Source organism: Spermophilus citellus (assembly GCF_964194105.1).
Source record: "Spermophilus citellus genome assembly, chromosome: 10".
NCBI lineage: Eukaryota > Metazoa > Chordata > Mammalia > Rodentia > Sciuridae > Spermophilus > Spermophilus citellus.
Genome location: NC_138197.1, coordinates 111,942,085 through 111,963,376, shown reverse-complemented (window position 1 = coordinate 111,963,376; position 21,292 = coordinate 111,942,085). Strand labels below are relative to the sequence as shown.

The window sequence follows — 21,292 nt, the reverse complement described above, 5'->3', positions numbered from 1 at the left end:
AAAAGAATTCCCAGCAAAGGGAATCACAAGTACAAAACCCTTGTATGGTTGAGGTGTATTGCTCAGTCTGTTAAAAGAACAGTAATGTGGTCAGTTATCTGGAGTGTAATGAGTACAGGGAAGATGTTAATAAATGAGATAGGAGAAGCAAATGGGCCAGATCATGTACATCTTGTAAGCCATGGTAAACATCTTGGCTTTTTTTCAAAAATTCTTTGGAAGTCATTGGAAGGTAAGGTAGATAGGATGTGATCTGATTTACTTTTTTTTTTTTAAGATGGAACAATCCAGATTTTCAGAGCCATTACAAGTATTTGAATCATTTCAAAGTAAATTGCCAAAATGATGTCTCATCACTCCTAAATACTTCAGTGTGTAATTTCTACTTCAGTGTGTAATTTCTATATTCTCCTATATAACCATCAGTAAATAATTCACCATATAGGGGAAGCAAAATTTTGCACCTATCCTCTTAGGGCTTTTCAGTTGGCCTGAGCATTCAATTGACATAAATTCAGATTAATAGGAGAAAAGCATACAAATGTATATAATATAATTTTTTGGCTTTTTTGTTTGTTTATTGGTATCAAATACAGTGTTACACACCTGCTGAACAAGCACAGTACCAATGAACTACACCTCCAGCCCTATTTAATAGAATTTTTGCATGACACGAGCCCTTATAAGAAAATAAAGACTAAATGATACACTATTGTTTACTACTTATATGCTGAGGCATTAGTCAGCTTTCCATCACTATAACAAAATACCTGAGATGATTAACTTATTTTGGCTCACAGTTTTGGAAGTTCCAGTCCATGATCAGTTGGCCCCATGGCTTTGGGCCTGTGATGGGGAAGCACAATATGACAAGAGTACATTGGAGCTGGGGATTTACCTCACTTGGTAGAGTGCTTGCCTAGCATGCACAAGGCCCTGGGTTCAATCCCTAGCACCACAAAATAAATAAATAGAGTACATTGGCAAAGCAAAACCACTCACCTCATTGGAAAGAAGCAAAAGAAAGGTTGAAGAAGGGGCTAGAGTCACCTTATCACTTTGAAGGTGACCTAAAGCCCTCCTAATAGGTCCCACCTCTTTTTTTTTTTTTTTTTTTAAGGCACAGACAGACGTTTATTTAGAAAGCTAGATACATATTCAAGGGAAAGTGAGGGCAGTCGCCAGAGAGATGCCTTTGGTGTGTTTGAACGTGGACTGTCTCCAGAGGGGAGAGACAGCAACCTGTTGGTGTGGGATGTTAATATTTATAGCAGGCTGGTGCTGGGGGCTGGACTAGAGGTGGAGCCAGGATGGAATTGCACAGCTTCTCACTAGTTTTCCCTGAACCTGCATATTTCCCTCATTCTACTGAAGGATTCGTTATTTCTGAGCACTTTCTGCATCTCAGTTGCTCCTGGGCATTTCCTCTCTCTCTTAATCCTAAATCCTAGTCTTATTTCCCCCCCAGCCTTCACTCCTAGAAGCTTCCACCACTTCCCTTTAGTGCCATCCTGGGGACCAAGCCTTTAACAACACCTAGACTTTGGGAGACATTCAGGGTCTAGACTGCAATAACTAAATTGTTTGAAGAGTAGTGCATTTTGAAAATGTGACAAGGCAAACTGACTTGGGCTAGAGTAGTCAATTGGATGAAGAATGGCTAGGAAGATAAGCATTAGTTTAACCTATTAAGTCCCAAGTTTTCAATTCAGTGAATATTTTAATGAAATTCACACAGGTGCATTAAAATAGATTGTAAATAATAATTTAGAGCTTATTACATAATTTATTATCATTATAAGTGATATAATTAATATCAATGAATATCTCAAAAGAATAGAACTCTAAAAACATAAATATATTTCAGAGTTACCAAAAGTGGTATATTTCTTGCTCAATTTAAGTTTTTCAGGTTTTCTGTAAATGAGATGATGAAATATAATAGGGTTAACAAGTTTATTTGTATGTATTTCCCTCCACCTCAACTTCCCCTCCTTGAAGAAGAGCAGTGCTCACCTTTTGGTATAGGAAGGGCATTTTTACATGGCAATTTTATATCCTGCTTTTAAGAAACAGAAGGAAGGACTGGGGTTGTAGCTCAGTGATAGAGCACTTGCCTAGCATGTGTGAGGCACTGGGTTCAATTTTCAGCACCACATATAAATAAAATAAAGATCCATCAACAATTAAAAAGAAACAGAAGCAAAATCAAAGCATTCTTCTTGTACCTGCTATTTTTCAAATGCCTTCAACTCAAAAAGTCAATATGCCACAGCAGCACATTTTGAGGTAGCATATTCTGAACTTCAGCTGCTACTCCCTAATCTTCAGAACCCATTCAAGTTTCACCTTTTGTCGCAGCAATGTCCATAGCAAGATTTCATCATACCTTTCATGGAAGTTTATATTTCTTTAGTTCCCTTCACACTGAAGTGGATTCTCAGCTTTCTCTTGGTTTTCATGACCTTCACACTTTTGAAAATAACATTAAAGTTGTTGTAAAATGACCCTTGGTGTGAGTTTATTGAATGTTTCATTAAGACTAGGTTCAGACTGCTTCTTTGACAGAAGTATCACAGAAGCAATGACATGGTTTTTTGTTGCTTTCTATAAAGTAGCTCTCAATTTTGATGGTTTGGTTATTAATGAAAGCTTTTTTTTTTTTTAAAGAGAGAGAGAGAGAGAGGAGAGAGAGAATTTCTTAATATTTATTTTTCAGTTTTTGGCGGACACAACATCTTTGTTTGTATGTGGTGCTGAGGATCGAACCCGGGCCATACGCACGCCAGGTGAGCGTGCTACCGCTTGAGCCACAACCCCAGCCCAAAAGCTTTTATTACTTAAGAGATGTCTGCCAGGTTTCTCCGTTCTAAAGTTAATTCATTGTCCTTTTGTAATTTATTAGCATTTTGTGGGGAGATATTTGAAGGTTATATATCCCATTAGTCATCAAACTTTATTATTATTTATTTCAGTATCAAATCCTATGTTAATCAGTGGGTTATAATACATTATTGTAGTTTTTTGTTGCTCAAATTGATCTCAGTTTGACTAAGTGGGAACCCATTCCTACTGCATTTGGGTTTTTTTGAAATGTTTCCATCATTCTAGGAGCATTTTCTTGCTTTTTGACTCAAAATCTTCCATGTTCCTTACAGTTTCCTTTCTCAGCTTTGGAAATAGCTATTTCTCCAAGGGACCTCTGTTTGCTTGCGTGATTTTTGTAGTGGAGAATGGTAATTTAAAACTTAAAATCTGAATGCAAGGTATGTTCATTGCTCTTGGGATTTCAGTGCTCCCAGATGCTCTCAGGACAAGCAAGGGAAAATAAGTACGCAGGTGCCTTGTCTTATTGTGCTTTTATTTACTGCAGTTCTCAGATACTACATTTTTTTTACACATTGAAGTTTTGTTCAATGTGTAATCTGGGATAGCAACCCTATACCCACCCAGTCTATTGGCACCATGTTTTCAACAGCATGTGCTCCTTTCTTGTCTTTTTTTCACTTTGGGTAATTCTTGCAAAACATATTATTTTCTTTATATGTGTTATGGTGATCTGTGATCAGTGATCTTTGATGTTACTGTTGAAGTTGTTTTGGGGTACCACAGACCTTGCTCATGTAAGTTGCTAAACTTTATCAACAAGTATTGTGTGTACGTGAGGGTTTTTTTTGTTGTTGTTGTTATTTTTTTTAAGAGAGAGTGGGTGGGGGGGGGGAGAGAGAGAGAGAGAGAGAGAATTTTTTTTTTAATATTTATTTTTTAGTTCTCGGCGGACACAACATCTTCGTTTGTATGTGGTGCTGAGGATCGAACCCCGGCCGCACGCATGCCAGGCTAGCGCGCTACCGCTTGAGCCACATCCCCAGCCCTGTTGTTGTTGTTTGTTTGTTTAGAATCAGGATATTGCTAAGTTGCTGTGGCTGGCCTCACAATTGTGATACTCCTGCCTCAGCCTCCTGGCTACCTGGGGCAGGTACATGACGCCATGCTTAGCAAGTATTGTGTGTTCTGACTGCTCCATCAAGGGACCATTTCGTCATCTTTCTCCCTCTCAGTCTTTCCTCTTTCCTGAAAAATTACATATTGAAATTTGGCTGATAGTAACCCTGCAATGGCCTCTAATCACTCAAGTAAAAGGAAGAGCCCCCACTACTCGCTCTTTAAAAGCTAGAAGTAATACCTGTAATCCCAGTGGTTTGGGAGGCTGAGGCAGGAGGATCGAGAGTTCAAAGCCAGCCTCAGCAAAAGCAAGGCACTAAGCAGCTCAGAGAGATCCTGTCTCTAAAGAAAATACAAAATAGGGCTGGGGATGTGGCTCAGTGGCCAAGTGCTTTTGAGTTTAATCCCTGGTAACCCACCTCTCCACCCCTCCCTTCACCCCTGCTGAATGAGAAAAGCATGTGAAGCTGAGATAGGCTAAAGCTTAGGCCTTTAGGGCCAATAAGCCAAGTCATGAATACAAAGAAAAAGTTGTGATTTTTTCTTTTTTTTTTTTGGTCCTGGGGATTTAACCCAGCCAATGAGTCACATCCCCAGCCCTTTTTAAATATTTTATTTTGAGAGAGAGTCTCGCTAAATTGTTTAGGGCCTAAGTTGCTAAGGGTGGTTTTGAACTTGCAGTCCTCCTGCCTCAGCCTTCCAAGTCACTGAGATTATGGGCTTGTGCCATTACACTCAGCTAGAAACTTTTGAAGGAAATTTAAAGTGTCAATCCAGTGAACCCGTAAATGAAAAGAAAACAAAACAGCCTTATTTCTGATAGGGAGAAAGTTTGAGTAGTCTGAACAGAAGATCAAACCTGCCACAACATTCCTTTAAGCCTAATCCAGAGAAATGTCCCAGCTCTCTTTAATTCTTTGAAGACTGAGAGATGTGAGTGAGGAAGCTACAGAAGAAAAGTTGGAAGCTAGCAGAGGGTTGGTTCATGAGTTTAAGAAAAGAAGCATCTTCATAACATAAAGAACAAGATGAAGCAGCAAGTGCTGCTGGAGAATCTGTTGCAAGTTATCCAAAAGATCTACTTGAAATAAAGGTGAAGGTGGCTACACTGCATTTTCAACATAAAAACAAACTCCTATTGGAAGAAGATGCCATCTAGAACTTTCATAGATAGAGAGGAGAAGTCAATGCCTGGCTTAAAAGTCTAAAAATGTAAACTGGCTTTCTTGTAAGGTGCTAATTCATCTGGTAATTTTAAATTGAAGCCAGTGCTCATTTACTATTCTGAAAATCCCAGGGCCCTTAAGAATTATACTGAAATCTACCTGTGGTCTATACATGGAACAAGAAAGTCTAACAGAATATCAGTTTACATCATGGTTTACTGAATATTTTAAGCCCACTGTTGAGACCTGCTTTTTTTTTTTTAAAGATTCCTTTCAAAATATTGCTACTCATTAGCTCTGATGTCCAATTAAATTAATGTTGTTTTCGTGCCTGCTAACACAGTATCCCTTCTCCCTTTCCATATCTTTTTTCTTTATGAAGCTATTTGTTGAATCAATTTTATTTATGTAACTAAGTTCCCATGGCTTCCATTCTGCCTCCCCCCAGTAAACTTCCTCCTTACCCACTTTGTCTCCACCACCCCACCCTAGGTTGCCACCCCCTCTCCCACCCTAAGGACACCCCTCTCCCCCTACAGGTTTTGACACACCTTGTTGGGCTAGGTGCCTGCCTACACCAAGCACAGATGCCTACATGCTGGCCCTGTTTGCTGCCTTTTGGACTGGTTGCTGTGAAGACTAAAGGAAGAGAGTGAGGCAGGTGCTGCCACAGGCTAATCCTGCAGGAAGCTACTATATATAATTAGTTGCTAGGGCAGGAGATGATAGAAGCCTAACTATCCTTGCTAGTGATACAAGCTGTAAAAATTTGAGATTGTAGTAATCTATTATTGTAGAACAAGTTATCCCAAATTTAGCTTAAGACAATAGATGTTAACTCAAAGTTCCTGTGGGTTAGCAATTCAAGTGCTATCTAGCTGGGTGCTTCTTGCTCAGGGTCTCTCACAGGTGGAAAGGCCCACGCCACCTCATGACATTGCAGCTGGCTTGTCCAGAGCCAGTAATCAGAGATAAATGGAAAGAACATCTTACGCAGAAGCCCCACTGTTTTTAAACTTAATCTCAGAAGTTTGTTAGAAACAAGGCAGTTGGTTGTTCCCACTCAAGGAGAGGACCTTACACAAGTATGAAATATGAGGAAGAGGTGATCATGGGAAGCCATCTTACAGGCTGCCTACCACAGGGATACAGGGATATATTTTCAAGTAAGAGAGTTAACAAAATGTACTGATTGATTGATTGGATTTTGAGAGGGAAAAAAAGTCATGCATAGCTTTCAGAATCTTTTACGTTGACAGTAATTGTATATGTATGAGGTTCAGTATGATAATACACTTATGCAGTGTGCAATGATCAAATCAGGGTAATTAGCATTTCCCTCTCCTTAATCATTAATTATTTTGGGGATGTGTGTGTATTAGGAGCTTCAAACTTCTCTCTTCTAATTTTTTTATAAAAAATATAATAAATTATTGTGAACTATACTAACCAAACTGTGCAATGGAATATTAGAATGAATTCTTCTTATCTAACCATTTTTGTACCTGTTACATAACCTCCTTTTATTCTTCCTCCATCTTCCCCTTCTTCCTAGGCTCTAGGAATAACTACTATACTCTCTACTTATGAAATCAACTTTTAGCATCCATGTACGAAGGAGAACATGTTATATTTGTCTTTCTGTAATGGGCTTATTTCACTTAAGCAAAATATTCTCCAGTTCAATTCATGTTGCCTTAAAATGACAAGATTTCATCATTTTTTGTGGTTGAATGATATTCTGTTGTGTCTGTATACTCATTTTCTTTATACATTCATCATGGGTCGACACCTTGGTTGATCTTGGCTTTTGTGAATAGTACTGCAGTAAATATAGGAGTGCAGATTTCTCTTTGATACACTGATTACATTTCCTTTAGACATACTCAGTAGTGGAATTGCTGTATCATACCATAGTTTGTTTTACTGTTTACTGTTTTCCATGATGGCTATACTAATTTACATTATCACCAACAGTTTTTGAGTTTTCCTTTCCTCTGTATCCTCACCAGAATTTGTTATTGTCTTTTTGATAAAAGCCATCAAACTGGGGTAAGATGATATCTCATTTTGGTGTTTTTGTTTTGTTTGCAATGCTGGGGATTGAACCCAAGGCCTTATGTATGCGGGCAAGTGCTATACCACTGAGCTATATCTCCAATTTTATGTTGATACAAGGTCTTTCTGTGTTACCCTGACTGATCCTAGACTTTCGATCCTTCTGCCTCAACCTCCCAAGTAGCTATGATTACAGGCATGCACAAGTATGCCGGATCATTTTTGGTTTTGATTTGCATTTCCCTGATGATTAGTGATGTTCAAAGTTTTTTTCTGTAGTTGGCCGTTTGTATGTCTTATACTGAGGAATGTTTATTCAGATCATTTTAAAAATCAGATTTGTTGTTGTTGTTGTTGTTGTTGAGTTCTTTGAGTGCCTTGTGAACTTTAAGATATATATTTCTATATTTATTTATTTATGTTGTGGTGCTAGGGATTAGAACCCAGGGCCTTGTGCATTCAAGGTAAGCACTCTACCAACTGAGCTATGTCCCCAGCCCTAAATGTCAAGATTTTTTATCTCAATTACTATTAGAATAGTAACTGGGATGGGGAAGGCATTGTGGTGAGAAAGCAGATGTGGAAGGGGTAGTTAGCAAGTTGTACTTTTGGACTATTGGCATAACTCAGTGGTAGAACGTTTGCCTAGCATGAATGAGGGCCTGGGTTTAATCCCCAGTATCACCAAAAAATTGTTCTGCTTATAGACACACCATAGTGAGTATTCGGATGAAAAAAACTAGTCTGGAAGTTAGGATGGAGAAGAATGCTGGAGATAGGAGCCTCAGTGTGATCTTACTTAGTATAATATACAGTTGAACATCACAAATTAATGGTAAAGAGAATATGACCTTCAGTTAAATGCTTTGCTCTGTTGCTCCTGAAAACCAGATAGATTTTGTATCAACCGTATTGCTAGATAAAATTGACCTCTGATTGGTGAATTGCATCTGGATTGAGACGATTATGAAAGCTTCATGAGTTGGCTGTGTTTAGGCTTGCCTGAGTACTACTGCTCTTAGACTGACATGTACCTTGCGAGACATTGGCCATTGTGGAGCATGAAGCTTTTAAGTCAGGGCAGCTCCTGCACCTGTTTGATGTGTCTCTCATGTCCCTTGAGCTTGTGCTGTGTCATGTAGAGAGTTAAAGAACATAGCTCCCAGGTGGCCGGGTGAGCTGTCACCTGCATGAACAACTGCAAAGACTCCCAGTCAGAAGAACATCTGATGTTGCCCATCTGGCAAGCTGTGGTTCCTGTCCTGTGTTCCGAGTTTTCAGGTGTCAAGGGTGTCTTATGGTATTCTTTTTGTAGCACTGGAGATTGAATCCAGTACCTCATACGTACTAGACAGGCACTCTACCAACATCCCCAGCCCTTTCAATTTTTTTTTTTTTGAGACAGTTTTAATGAGTTGCCCAGGCTGAACTTGTACCTGTGATCCTCCTGCCTCAGCCTCTGCTCCTAATGATAGTCTATATATATATTTATATGTGGTGCTGAGAATTGAACCCTGTGCCTCACACATGCCAGGCAAGTGCACTACCGCTGAGTCCCAGCCCCAGCCCCCTAATGATAGTCTTTTGACATGTCTGTTAGTAGCGGAATAATTTCACCTGGTGATGAATTTCCCTTCGGAGACATTAGTGATTTTGATATAATTAAGGAAGATTTTTAGTTACCATCTCTGTCTCACTTAATGTTCACTTAATTCTCTGTAATCTTGTGGGGGGAAAATAGAAATCTGTCAGGGAAATGGATTCATTTTGTTTACCTTTGTCTTGAGGCATTTGCTTTGAATCTGCTAGCAACCAGTAAACAAAAGGTGTATATGATGGTGCAGATGTCTTGGATGAGCAATGGAACTAGTTACGCCTTGAAAATAAGAAACTTACGTCTAGAACCTAGCACGGCACTCTGCTTACAGACTATTTATTCATCTGTTGAAATACCATCATATCAGATATTGATGGGTTATACATTTACATTAGTGAGAAAAACATGTGTGGTGCTTGTTCTCCTGGAGTTTATAGGCACTTTGTGAATATTAGCTGGTGGGCTAATATCGTACTATAATTTAGTGTCTGTTGTTTTTGTTAAAGTACCTTTTCATTTTCCTACTTTTTATTTTTTATGGGATTAGCAACAGGAATTCTTCAGGAATTTATTTATTTAATTGAATAGAATGTTCTCAAAAGAGCATTTTTGTTTTGTGTTTGTATTTTTGGTGTAGATAACTTGAACCTAGCTCCTTGCACCTACTAAGTACACTTTCTACCACTGAGCTATACCCCCAGCCATGAAAGTATTTAGGGAGGTAACATATCATTTTGTTCCACTTTTGTTTAATCTCTATTTTACTTATTTTCAGTACTGAGCTTGAAACCAGGGCCTTGAGCATGCTACGCAAGTGTATTCCACTGAGTCATATTCTCAGCCCTCTATTTTATCTTAAAGTTAGTTAATTGTTCCATCTGCAAAAGTCTTTTTTTTTTCTTTTTTCTTTTCTATTTTTTTAATTTATTCTACTTAGTTGTACATGATAGCAGAATGCATTTCAATTTATCATACACAAAGCGTAAATGGAGCGCAATATTTCAATTCTCTGGCTGTGTACAGTGTAGATACACACCATTCATACAGTCATACATGTACCTAGGGTAATGATGTCCATCTCATTCTACCATCTTTCTTACCCCCATAAACCCTCCCCACTCTCCCTTTTGCCCAATCCAAAGTTCCTCCATTCTTCCCTTGTCCCCACCCCCTCATAGATCAGCATCCACTAATCAGAGAAAACATTTGGCCTTTAGTTTTGGGGGGATTGGCTTACTTCACTGAGCATAGTATTCTCCAACTCCATCTATTTACCTGCAAATGCCATTATTTTATTCTCTTTTAATGCTGAGTAATATTCCATTGTTTATATATACCAGTTTCTTTTTCCATTTATCTATCGAAGGGCATCTAGGTTGGTCCCACAGTTTAACTATTGTGAATTCAACTGCTATAAACATTGATGTGGCTATGTCACTATAGTATGCTATTTTAAGGCCTTGGGGTATAGACCAAGGAGTGGGATAACTGGGTCAAATGGTGGTTCCATTCCAAGTTTCCTGAGGAATCTCCACACTGCTTTCCAAAGTGGTTGCACCAAAAGCCTTTATTTTTCTTGTTATGGTCTTTAACTTCTGCATAAAATGAAGGATATAAAAGCCACATAAGTAAGTAGTTTCTACAGGAAACTCAATGAGGTAAAAATTTGTTGAGTGTGGAAAGGTAGAAAGTTTGGGTTATTTTGTGCATATCAGTTTAAAATTATTGTTTTCATTTACTTTTATAAAGTTTTTTTTTGTGTGTGTGTGTGTGTGTGTCTGTGTGTGATTTGAAATATTGGTAGCTTGAATTCCTTTGAGCCAAGTTAAAAATAAAACATGGCTTGCTTTGATTTTTCTCTATGGCAAATATACTGTTTCCCCACTTGGTGGCACCTTCTGTTCATTTCTAAGTAATATGTTCCTTCTCAGTGTAATGCACTTATCTCTCCTTCTTATGATTGATTTTCTTATTAAAATTAATGTTTAATTACTCAAGTAATACATAAATATCTTCTTTAAAAAAATAACAGTATATAACTGGACACGGTGGTACACAGTTATAATCCCAGCTACTGGGGAGGCTGAGGCAGGAGGACAAGGCCAACCCCCGCAACTTAGTGAGATGCTGCCTCAAAATAAAAACTTTTTTTAAGGGTTGGGGATGCAGCTCAGTGATTTTTGTGCTTGCACAGCATGTACAAGGCTCTGGGTTTGATCCCTGGTACCACAAAAAAAAAAAAAAAAAAAAAAAAGGAAAGAAAGAATAATAACTGTGTATGTTAAAGGTTTCTTTTTTTTTTTTTAAGAGAGAGTGAGAGAGGAGAGAGAGAGAGAGAGAGAGAGAGAGAATGAATTTTCAATATTTATTTTTTAGTTCTCGGCGGACACAACATCTTCTGCTGGTATGTGGTGCTGAGGATCGAACCCGGGCCGCACTCATGCCAGGCGAGCGCGCCACCACTTGAGCCACATCCCCAGCCCTTAAAGGTTTCTTTTTTAAAAAAAAAATAATTTTGTTCTAAAGATTTTTTTAGAGTCAGTGTGAAACTAATAAATATTTTTGCCCTTTTAAGGTTAACTTAGGATATCCAACATCATTGTGGTCAACTTTTTTTTCAGTTGGCATGATGTGTTCTAGAAGCTTTTGTAAAGAACTAGGATTACAGGTAGAGGATTATGTGTAGGTGACAGAGGAATCAAGGATGATTTATTGGTTTTGGACTTGAGTGATTGGTACCGTAGTGTTGGAACCATTCATTGACATGGGCATACTAGGAGAAGGGAAGGTGGTGGAAGGGTGAAAGATAAGAATTGGAAGTCTCCTTTTGGATTTAGTAAGTTTTCCATTCCTGTTAGAAGCCCGAGTGAATAGATGTGTCAAGTAAACTGTTAAATATATGAATCTGAAACTTAGGGCATAGGTCATACCAGCAAAGAAGAATGAGAAGTGGTTAGCAAGGTAGAAGAAAGAGTTTTAGTACTTCAAGAAGGGAAGACAGGTTGTATTTATTGTTGCCAAAAGGTTGAGTAAGATAATGACAGAGAAGTGTCATGTAATATGACAATATGAAGTTCATTGAATCTGTATAGAATCTCTTCTTTTTAAGAATGTGGAGACTGGGGGTGTATGCCTAGCATGTGTAAAGTCCTGGGTTTCATCAGCACTGCAGAAAAGCAAAAACAGACATGGAAAAATCAGAAAAGTTTATAAATATACTGACAAGGGATGGTGATCATTACAGCCTCCTAAGAGAACCACATATTTCCTTTAGTTCTTTTAAAGTATTTTTAATGTAGTTGTGTTCATATTATATTCAGTTTTATTTTTTTAATGAATATTATAAGTAATGTTTCATATTATTAAAGCAGTCCCTCTGATTATTTTTAAATACTTTTTTCCTGGGCTGTTGTGTGGCTCGGTAGTAGATGGGGTACTTGGAGGCCCTGGACCTACCACATAAAAATTTCCTGCCAACACACACACACACACACACACACACACACACACACACAAAATCTGATTATAAGAGTTGTCCTGGAAAAGGTTGGAAATCCAGAGAAATGAGATAGAAACAAACTCATACTTTCTCAGCCTGGAAGCAAGCACTGTTAAACTTTCATTTACTGATTCAAAAAATATTTAACGGGGGGCTGGGGATGTGGCTCAAGCGGTAGCGCGCTGGCCTGGCATGCGTGCGGCCCGGGTTCGATCCTCAGCACCACATACCAACAAAGATGTTGTGTCCGCCGAGAACTAAAAAAATAAATATTAAAAATTCTCTCTCTCTCTCTCTCTCCCTCTCTCACTCTCTCTTTAAAAAAAAAATAAAATAAAATAAAAAAAAAATAAATTAAAAAAAAAAATATTTAACGGTTTGCTTTTGCATAGAAATGCAATATTTTGTTGTTGTTATTTTTAAGTGTTGGAGTATCTCAATATTGCCTAGGCTTACCCTGAACTCCTGGGTACAGGAGATCTTCCTTCCTCAGCCTCCCAGTAGCTGGGACTACAGGTGCAGGCCACCACACCGGCCAAGAAGGATCACAATGAGGAGAACAGATTGTAGTTTATTGGTCATACCCTCTTTAGAAGAAAGTTTGTGATTATATACAACAATGTACATATACATTTTTTACATAATATGCACAGTATTTTGTGACTTGCTTCCTCCTCTTCTCATTTATCACAGACATCTTTCCCAACTCACTACATTTTCTGCTTGTCAATTTGAGTTTTTTAGTGCCTCAGGGTTTTGTATGTAGAAAGGCAATTTGGGCTTAAAATTAACACCCTGCTATTACAATTGTAAGTCTTAAAACCTGTTTCTTCTTAAGTCTTTAGGTTCAGTTTATAAATAGGATAACAAGATTAGTATACTAAATACTTTTTGCATAAAAATAAAAAACAATCATTTCCTCTTGTTCTTTGATGAATGTTTCATAAACTCCAATGGAAAGGATTAAATTCTCCTAGACAGTTATAAGCATTTGCAAATTTAGTTAATTACATTTCTTTAAGCATTTTAGGTTACATTTATAAATTTAACATATTTGATTTTTTTTTTCCAGTTCTTCAAATGCCCAGTGAACAGTTAGACTAACAAACCTATCAAGCAAAATGTTCCTAAGCACTCAAATGACCCTTGTTCACTCACATCAGAAACATAAGGGTCATTCTCTGCTCTTCTTTCTCTACTGTGTATCGGCAAGTTCTTTCTGCTTTACTTTCTTTTTAATTATTAACACATATTTATTGTACAAATTAATGGGAATCACTGTGATATTTCCATGCATGCATTTTTCATGCATTGATCATACTTCTCAATACTTCTTCTACTTATCCTCCCACCCCACTTTACTTTCTGAATATATTCCATATCTCATCACTACCCCCATAACTATTACCCTTGTCCAGGCCTCAGTTATCTCCTGCCTGACTTCTGCAACAGCCACCTCCCAACGGATGGATTCTTGGAACACGCTAGTATTCTCCACCTACTAAATGATTAGAGTATTTCTTTTTGTTCTCTTTCTACAGTTCCAGGGATCAAACCCAAGACCTCATACATGCTAAGTAAGTGCTCTACCACTCACTGAGCTACACCTTCAGCTTAGAGTGATTCTTTTAAATGTACATAAGACCACGTTGAATCTCCGCTCTGAATTATCTATTGGCTTCCCATCACATTGATGATAAAAATCCCAAATCTTTACTGTTCTGCAAGACCTTATGTCCTCTCAGTCCTTTCTAGCTCTGTGTACATTGTCCTGTTCTCTGCCCTACTGATTTGGATTTAGCCACATCATCCTTGAATGGAGAGCACATTCCCACCTCAGTCTCTGTGCACTAGCTATTTCCTTAGGCTTTGCATGGCTAACATTGTATTAGTTTTTCATCACTGTGACCACAATACCTGATGAGAGCAACTTAGAAAGGAAAGATTTATTTTGTGTCACAGTTTCAGAGGTTCAATCTATGTTGAGCCAACTCCACTGCTCTGAGCGCAAGGTGAGGCAGAAGGACATGGTGGGTGAAAGCTGCTCTGTTCGTGGTGGCCAGGAAGCAGAGAATGCAAGGGGAAGGAACCGCAGGAAAGATGAACTCTTCTAGGGCATGCCCCAGTAACCCACCTCCTCCAACCATGCCCCACATGTCTACAGCTACCACCCAGTTAGCCCATAGAAATAGGTTACATCTCTCATAATCTAATCACCTTACCTCTGAATATTCCTCTATTAATATAGGAGCTTTAGGGGGACACCTCATATCCAAATCATAATATACACCTTCACTTTGTTCAGATGCCTACTCCGTTGACTCTTATTCTTTTGTTGTTGTAGATGGACACAGTACCTTTATTATTTTTTTATTCTTATGTGGTGCTAAGGATCGAACTCTGTGCCTCACTCATGCAAGGCAAGTGCTCTACCACTGGGCTACAATCCCAGCCCTATCATTGGCTTTGAAGACTACCTAATATAAAAGAGCTCTGTTCTCCTCTCACATTGTCCCCTTCTCCTACTCTATGTGACTTTTTTACTTGGTAGCACTTACCTACCTCTGCCTGATGTCTTATTATGTATCATTTAATTTGTTGTTTCCCTAACTACCATGTTAGAATAATTCCTAACACATGGTAGTTGCTGAATAAATATTGAATGAATGAGTATAAACATAAATATTATTCCCTTAAATAAATTGTCAGCTGTCAATAGTGGAGAATATTTCCAATTTTAAAGTTTTTTTTTTGGAAGGGGAATATTTGCTAGATTTTAAAGGTTGAGCATCCCTGAACTAGAAATCCAAATTTTGATATATTCCAAAATCTGAAACTTTTTGAGCATCACATCAGGATTCAAAAAGTTTGGATTTTGGAGTATTTTGCATTTCAGATTATCGTATTAGGGATGCTCAAATTTTCAGATTAGGGATATAGTACATTGGGTTGGATTGAAACAAGTATTACTTAATACAGTGGGTTGCATGATTCTTCTCAAAATAGGTCTTTCTTAATGTTTTATTTTCTGCTATAGAAAATCGGAATGTTAAGAGATTATGTTCTAAAAAAACTACAAACAGCATGACTGTAGTAGATTCTCCAATGTTATATTCTTTATAACTTTTTCCTGTTAAAATTATGTTCATTATAAAATGAAGACAAAAGTGCTTTGATTTTTAAAATTCATCTTTTAGCATGTTTCACTTGTTATACAGTGCTTCATTTAAGATCCATTTGATGGTTGGGATTGTAGCTCAGTGCCTATGACGTGTGAGGTACTGAGCCTCAGAGATAATCCTCAGCACCACATAAGAATAAATATAAAATAAAGGTATTCTGTTCATCTACAACTAAAATGGTGTACATATATACACATATATATATATATATATATATATATATTATAAAAAAAGATTTCATTTGAACACTTTACAGAGATGAGTTTTTGGAAATTTTCATAACCAGGATATGGAAATAAACTATATATTACTTCTCGTGAACAAAAAAACCTGTAACTGTTCTGGATTCCAATTTCCAGAATAATTTTTTTTAATCATCAAAGGAATTTTATTTTAGATCTTCAAAGAAAATGTAAAACAACACATGCTACTATCAAAAAGAAAAGTATGACAAAGCCATAATGATGTACATCTGCCTTTGTCCTTTGTCTCTTCACTAAGAGTAAACTGGAGAGTTGTAGACCACAGTTCTGTAGAAATTTCTAAATCTGTGATCCCCATATCAGTCATGGAAGTATATGTATACCAAGGTGGAGATCTTGACTTGTTGATTATGTTTGGACTGGTAAAATCTTTGTTTGTTTGCTTGTTTGTTTTTTGGGTTTTTTGTTTTGTTTTGTTTTTGTTTTTGTTTTTTGTACCTGAGATTGAACCCAATTGAATGGAGGGGCTCTCAACCACTGAGCCCATCCCCAGCCCTTTTTTCATTTTTTATTTTGATACAGGGTCTTGCTAAGTTGCTTAGGGCCTTGTTAAGTTGCTGAGGCTGGCCTCAAACTTGTGATCCTCTGCTTCAGCCTCCTAAGTCACTGTGATTACAGGTGAGTGCTACCACACCCAGCTGGACTGGTAAGAATCTTTTTTGGGGGTGGGTATTGAGGATTGAACACAGGGGCACTTGACCAATGAATTATATTCCCATCCCTATTTTGTATTTTATTTAGAGACAAGGTCTCACAGGTGCCTTGCTTTTGCTGAGGCTGGCTTTGAACTCGTGATCCTCCTGCCTCAGCCTTCTGAGCTGCTGGGATTACAGGCATGCACCACCATGCCTGATTTGGACTGGTAAAATCTTGATAGGGTTTAAAAATGAGTTTGGAAATTGCATATAGCTACATTTCTGTAGGAAACTACTTACCTCATTCTGAAGTTCTGAAGACTCGTGATATTTTTGTCTTCTTGTTGTGCTTTCCTAAGCTGTGTCACTATTCATCAGTCCAATCATATTGTCCTCTTTTTGTACTTTATTTCATGTTGGGAAGGACTAGCATTTCTCTTGTTGTGGACTTTTTCTATTACTTTTTTGCTTTAGACTAACTTGCTTTATAGCAGCCTTTTGTGAATCATCTTTTTTATTGGTTGGAGTATATAACATGTACATTGTCCTTCAGTGGAAAATTTCAGTGGTTCTAAAGGTATTCTAGTTGAGTTCAGAATTTTCTTGAGCCTTTGATAATAGTTTGGGTTTTTATCATATGCTAAACTGTTAACACATATCAAAAATTGGGCTGTTTCACAGCAACAAGGAAGGAGCCTACTTCAGCACTGACTCAGGGAGCTCACTCAACTAGATAGCCATGGGGTCCTTTAGGTTCTGTTCCCAGAGAAGTTCGCCGCACAACCACTGCAGCATGCAGTAGCCAAGCATTTCAGGTGTAAATCCTGTTGTCTTATTATTACCTTTTCTAGGGTTCTTCTGATATTGTTTGTGGTTCACTTTGTGAAGATATCTGTAGGAAAGTTATAATCTGCAAGATAAGCCTGATCTGGATTTTTTAACCTAAAATTAGATTTTCTGCTTTTATGTCATTGTGAACAAATATATATATATATATATATATATATATATATATATATATATATATATATATATATAACTTTAATTGTAGATGAACACAATATCTTTATTTCATTTATTTATTTTTATGTGGTCCTTAGGATCGAACCTAGTGCCTCGAGGACGCATGTTAGGCAAGCACTCCACCACTGAACCACAACCCAGCCCCTGTAAATCTATTAATCTTCTTATCATAAATCTGTAACTTCTCCCCTTGAATTCAGTCAGACTAGATCCATAAAAAGGGATTTCCTGAATGATCAAGTTGTTTGAGTTATATCCACATTTGATTTAGCAAGTATATATATGGAATTAGCTTGTTTTGCTAATTACTGTACAGTCTTTTTTTGTAGCTCTCTGATAATAACAGGCCATTTTCTTGATATTTCACTTTCATTACGGTTTTGCATCTCTATCTAGTTTGGAGGGCCAGCTTGCAAGAAATATTAAAAGAAGTTCTTCAGAAAAAGGGAAAATAATATTTAGTATTAAGGTTTGCATCTGCAATGCCCCCTGCAAAAGCTCACATGTTGAAAGTGTGGTCCTCAAACCAGAATAAATCTTTATTGTGATCACAGGCTATCACAGCTTAAGTACATGCCAGAGAGAGTCATGAGTAGAAAATTTTGAGGTTTCTAGATTAAAAAGTCATTTTGATCTTTTTCTGTGTAATCTTTAGTGAATGACATGGCATTGTAGAATTAACTTAGAAGAAATTTTCATTAAGGTAGACTGAGAGAAACAGTCACTGCCACTAAAACATTTGAGTACTTAAAAGTTTTTTTTTTTTTTTAATGTTGGCTTAAGTGGGATGAAATTAGGTTAGAAGTAGATAGAACCTATAGAGTCTCAAAATAATGACAGATGACTTGGGAAAGGTCTATAAATCACTTCCAGAGTTGGTTTGAATTAGGAGAATTTTTCTTTTTAATATACTTTCTTTTTTTAAAAAATAAGATAATATGTGTTCATTATAGAAAATAGCTAAGGAAATAAACATAACCTATTATCCCACCACATAGAAACAATCATTGTTAACATTTTGTTGTATTTTATTCCAGTCTTTTTTTTTTTTAAAGAGAGAGTGAGAGAGGAGGGGGAGAGAGAGAGAGAGAGAATTTTTTTTTTAATATTTATTTTTTATTTCTCGGCGGACACAACATCTTTGTTGGTATGTGGTGCTGAGGATCGAACCCGGGCCGCACGCATGCCAGGCGAGCGCGCTACCGCTTGAGCCACATCCCCAGCCCCTTATTCCAGTCTTATTTGCTATGCACATATATCTTTTTCTTTGTGTTATTAATGTAATGGGACTCTTTGAAGAGGTAGCCTGGGTTTGAACACCTGTTCCACTACCTTGGGCAAGTTATTTAAATAAACTCTTGATGCCCTTGTTTCCTTTAAATTGAAATTATAAAATGTGTCTCTAGAGTTGACCAGGATTAAGTGAGCTAATATTTATGAAATATTTAGAACAATGCCCATGATTTACAAATGTTATCTGAGTAGTATTTTTAAATTAAATAAACAACCTACTTTTTTTTTTTCTTAAACCAGGGTTGAACCCAGGGGCACTCAACCTTAACCACTGAGCCACATCCCTAGCCCCTTTTTCTATTTTATTTAGAGACAGAGTCTTGCTGAGTTGCTGAGGACATTGCTAAATTGCTGAGGGTGGCTTTGAACTTGTAATCCTCCTGCCTCAGCCTCCTGAGTCACTGGGATTACAGGTGTGGTGGCAATTACCTGTAATCCCAGTGACTCCAGAGGCTGAGAGAGATGGATCACAAGTTTAAGGCCAGTTTTCAGCAATTTAGCAAGACCCTATCTCAAAATAAAAAATAAGCTGGGCATGGTATTGTACACCTGTGATCCCAGTAACTTAGGAGGCTGAGGCAAGAGGATCACATATTCAAAGCCAGCCTCAGCAATTTAGCGAGGCCCTAAGCAATTTAGCGAGACCCAGTGTTTGAGCGCCCCTGGGTTCAATCCCTGGCACCAAAAATTAATTAATTAATTAACTAATTAAAAATAAAAAAGCACTGGGGATGTGGCTCAAAATACATGAATACGGGCTGGGGATGTGGCTCAAGCGGTAGCGCGCTCACCTGGCATGCGTGCGACCTGGGTTCATCCCCAGCACCACATACAAATAAGGATGTTGTGTCCGCCGAGGACTAAAAAATAAATATTAAAATTCTCTCTCTCTTTAAAAAAAAATACATGCATACACACATACACACACGCATATAATTTATCGTGAACTTTTTCTGTCATGTGGGTGTGTCATGAGTTATTTAAGTATTGCCTTTTATTTTTGGTTTTGTTCTTTTCATTTTCTCAAATAAATTACAAATTTATTTATTTATATTACAAATAAAGCTGTGATCAGCATCTTTCCTGTACATAAGCATTTACCTATGTGTTCACATTTCCTTAAGGTAAATTCCTGTAAGTAAAATTATTACATATAGCATACATGTTTCACAGGTATTTTTTACACCTATTGTCAAATTGCCATTTAAGTTATATACCTCCAGCAGCTCAGGAGGCTGAGGCAGGAGGATCATGAGCTCAAAGCCAGCCTCAGCAACTTAGCGAGGCACTAAGCAATTCAGTGAGACCCACTTCAATCTAATGTATGAAATATGATATGTCAAGAGCTTTGTAATGTTGTGAACAACCAATAAAAAAAAAAAGTAAATCCAGGGCTGGGGATGTGGCTCAAGCGGTAGCGCGCTCGCCTGGCATGCGTGCGGCCCGGGTTCGATCCTCAGCACCACATACCAACAAAGTTGTTGTGTCCGCCGAGAACTAAAAAATAAATATTAAAAATTCTCTCTCTCTCTCTCCTCTCTCTCCTCTTTCACTCTCTCTTTAAAAAAATAAATAAATAAATAAAATAAAAGTAAAAAAAAAAAAAATACAAAGTAGGGCTGGGGATGTGGCTCAGTGGTTGAGTGCCCCTGAGTTCAATCCCTGATACCAAAAAAAAAAAAAAAAAAAGCTGTGCCAGTTTATACTCAGGGTAAAAACATTCAGCAGTATATGAATGTTGGTTTTATTGTAACTTTACTAAAACTGACTATATTGTTTAAAAAATTAAAAAATAATCAGCCAATTTACCTAGTAAAGTTTCTCTTACTCGCTTTGTTTTGTTTTTGTTTGGTGCTGTGTAGTAAACCCAGGGCCTCCAACATGCTTGATACTCTCTACCACTGAGTAACACCTATCTTGTTTTGATTTGAATTTCTCAAACTGTTTTTGTTTGCCATTTTAATTTTTTATAACCTCTTTTAATATCCCTTTTTCCAATTTCACATTGGATGTTTGACATTTTCTTTCTGATTTGTAGTGGTAGATGAGTCATTTTCTGTATATTATAAAACTTGTTTGTTTCTTGTAGCCTTTAATCTTGTTTGCAGTGTTTTAGGACACATATTTCAAACTTTATGTAATAAAATCCTTTAACTTTATTTTTCTTTATTTTTTTTACCTTTGATATTAAGCTTAGAAGTGACTGTTCATGTTTTGTGAATATCATTACATCTTATGAATATAAATATTCACCCACATTGTATCTGAGCATCTTTAATTTGTTTGGAGTCTGTTAGTTGTATGACTTGGGAAGTCTAACTTGATTTTTTTTTTAAACCAAAACCATTAGGCATTTACTAATTTATTGAAAACTTTATACTTTCCCCAGTGATTCAAAATGCTGGCCTTACCTTCTGTATACTTTGGCATATTTGAGGGGTTTTGTTCTACTTTATTGTTATAATTTTTTTTTTTTTTTTTGTACCTGGGATTGAGCCCAAGGGTACTTAAGTACTTAATCACTTAACCACATCCCCAGCCGTTTTTATATTTTATTTAGACACAGGGTCTCGTTAAGTTGCTGAAGCTAGCTTTGAACTCGAAATCCTCCTGCCTCAGCCTCCTAAGCCA

The 21,292-nt window shown here is 37.3% G+C and overlaps 1 protein-coding gene across 5 annotated transcripts in view; it reads left to right on the top strand.

Moving 5' to 3' along the window:
* Nucleotides 1-21,292, top strand: part of NDUFA12 (NADH:ubiquinone oxidoreductase subunit A12) — a 93,883-nt gene that overhangs the window by 9,869 nt on the left and 62,722 nt on the right. The window contains exons 4-6 of one of the 5 annotated variants that reach the window (XR_014024207.1): nt 13,807-13,842; nt 14,610-14,685; nt 16,233-16,328. The exons of 2 other annotated variants lie outside the window; for them this stretch is intronic. The gene's annotated coding sequence lies outside the window, so the exon portion shown is untranslated. The remainder of the gene's footprint in view (nt 1-13,806; nt 13,843-14,609; nt 14,686-16,232; nt 16,329-21,292) is intronic. 2 more of the 5 variants (XR_014024206.1, XR_014024205.1) reach the window with 2 other exon arrangements.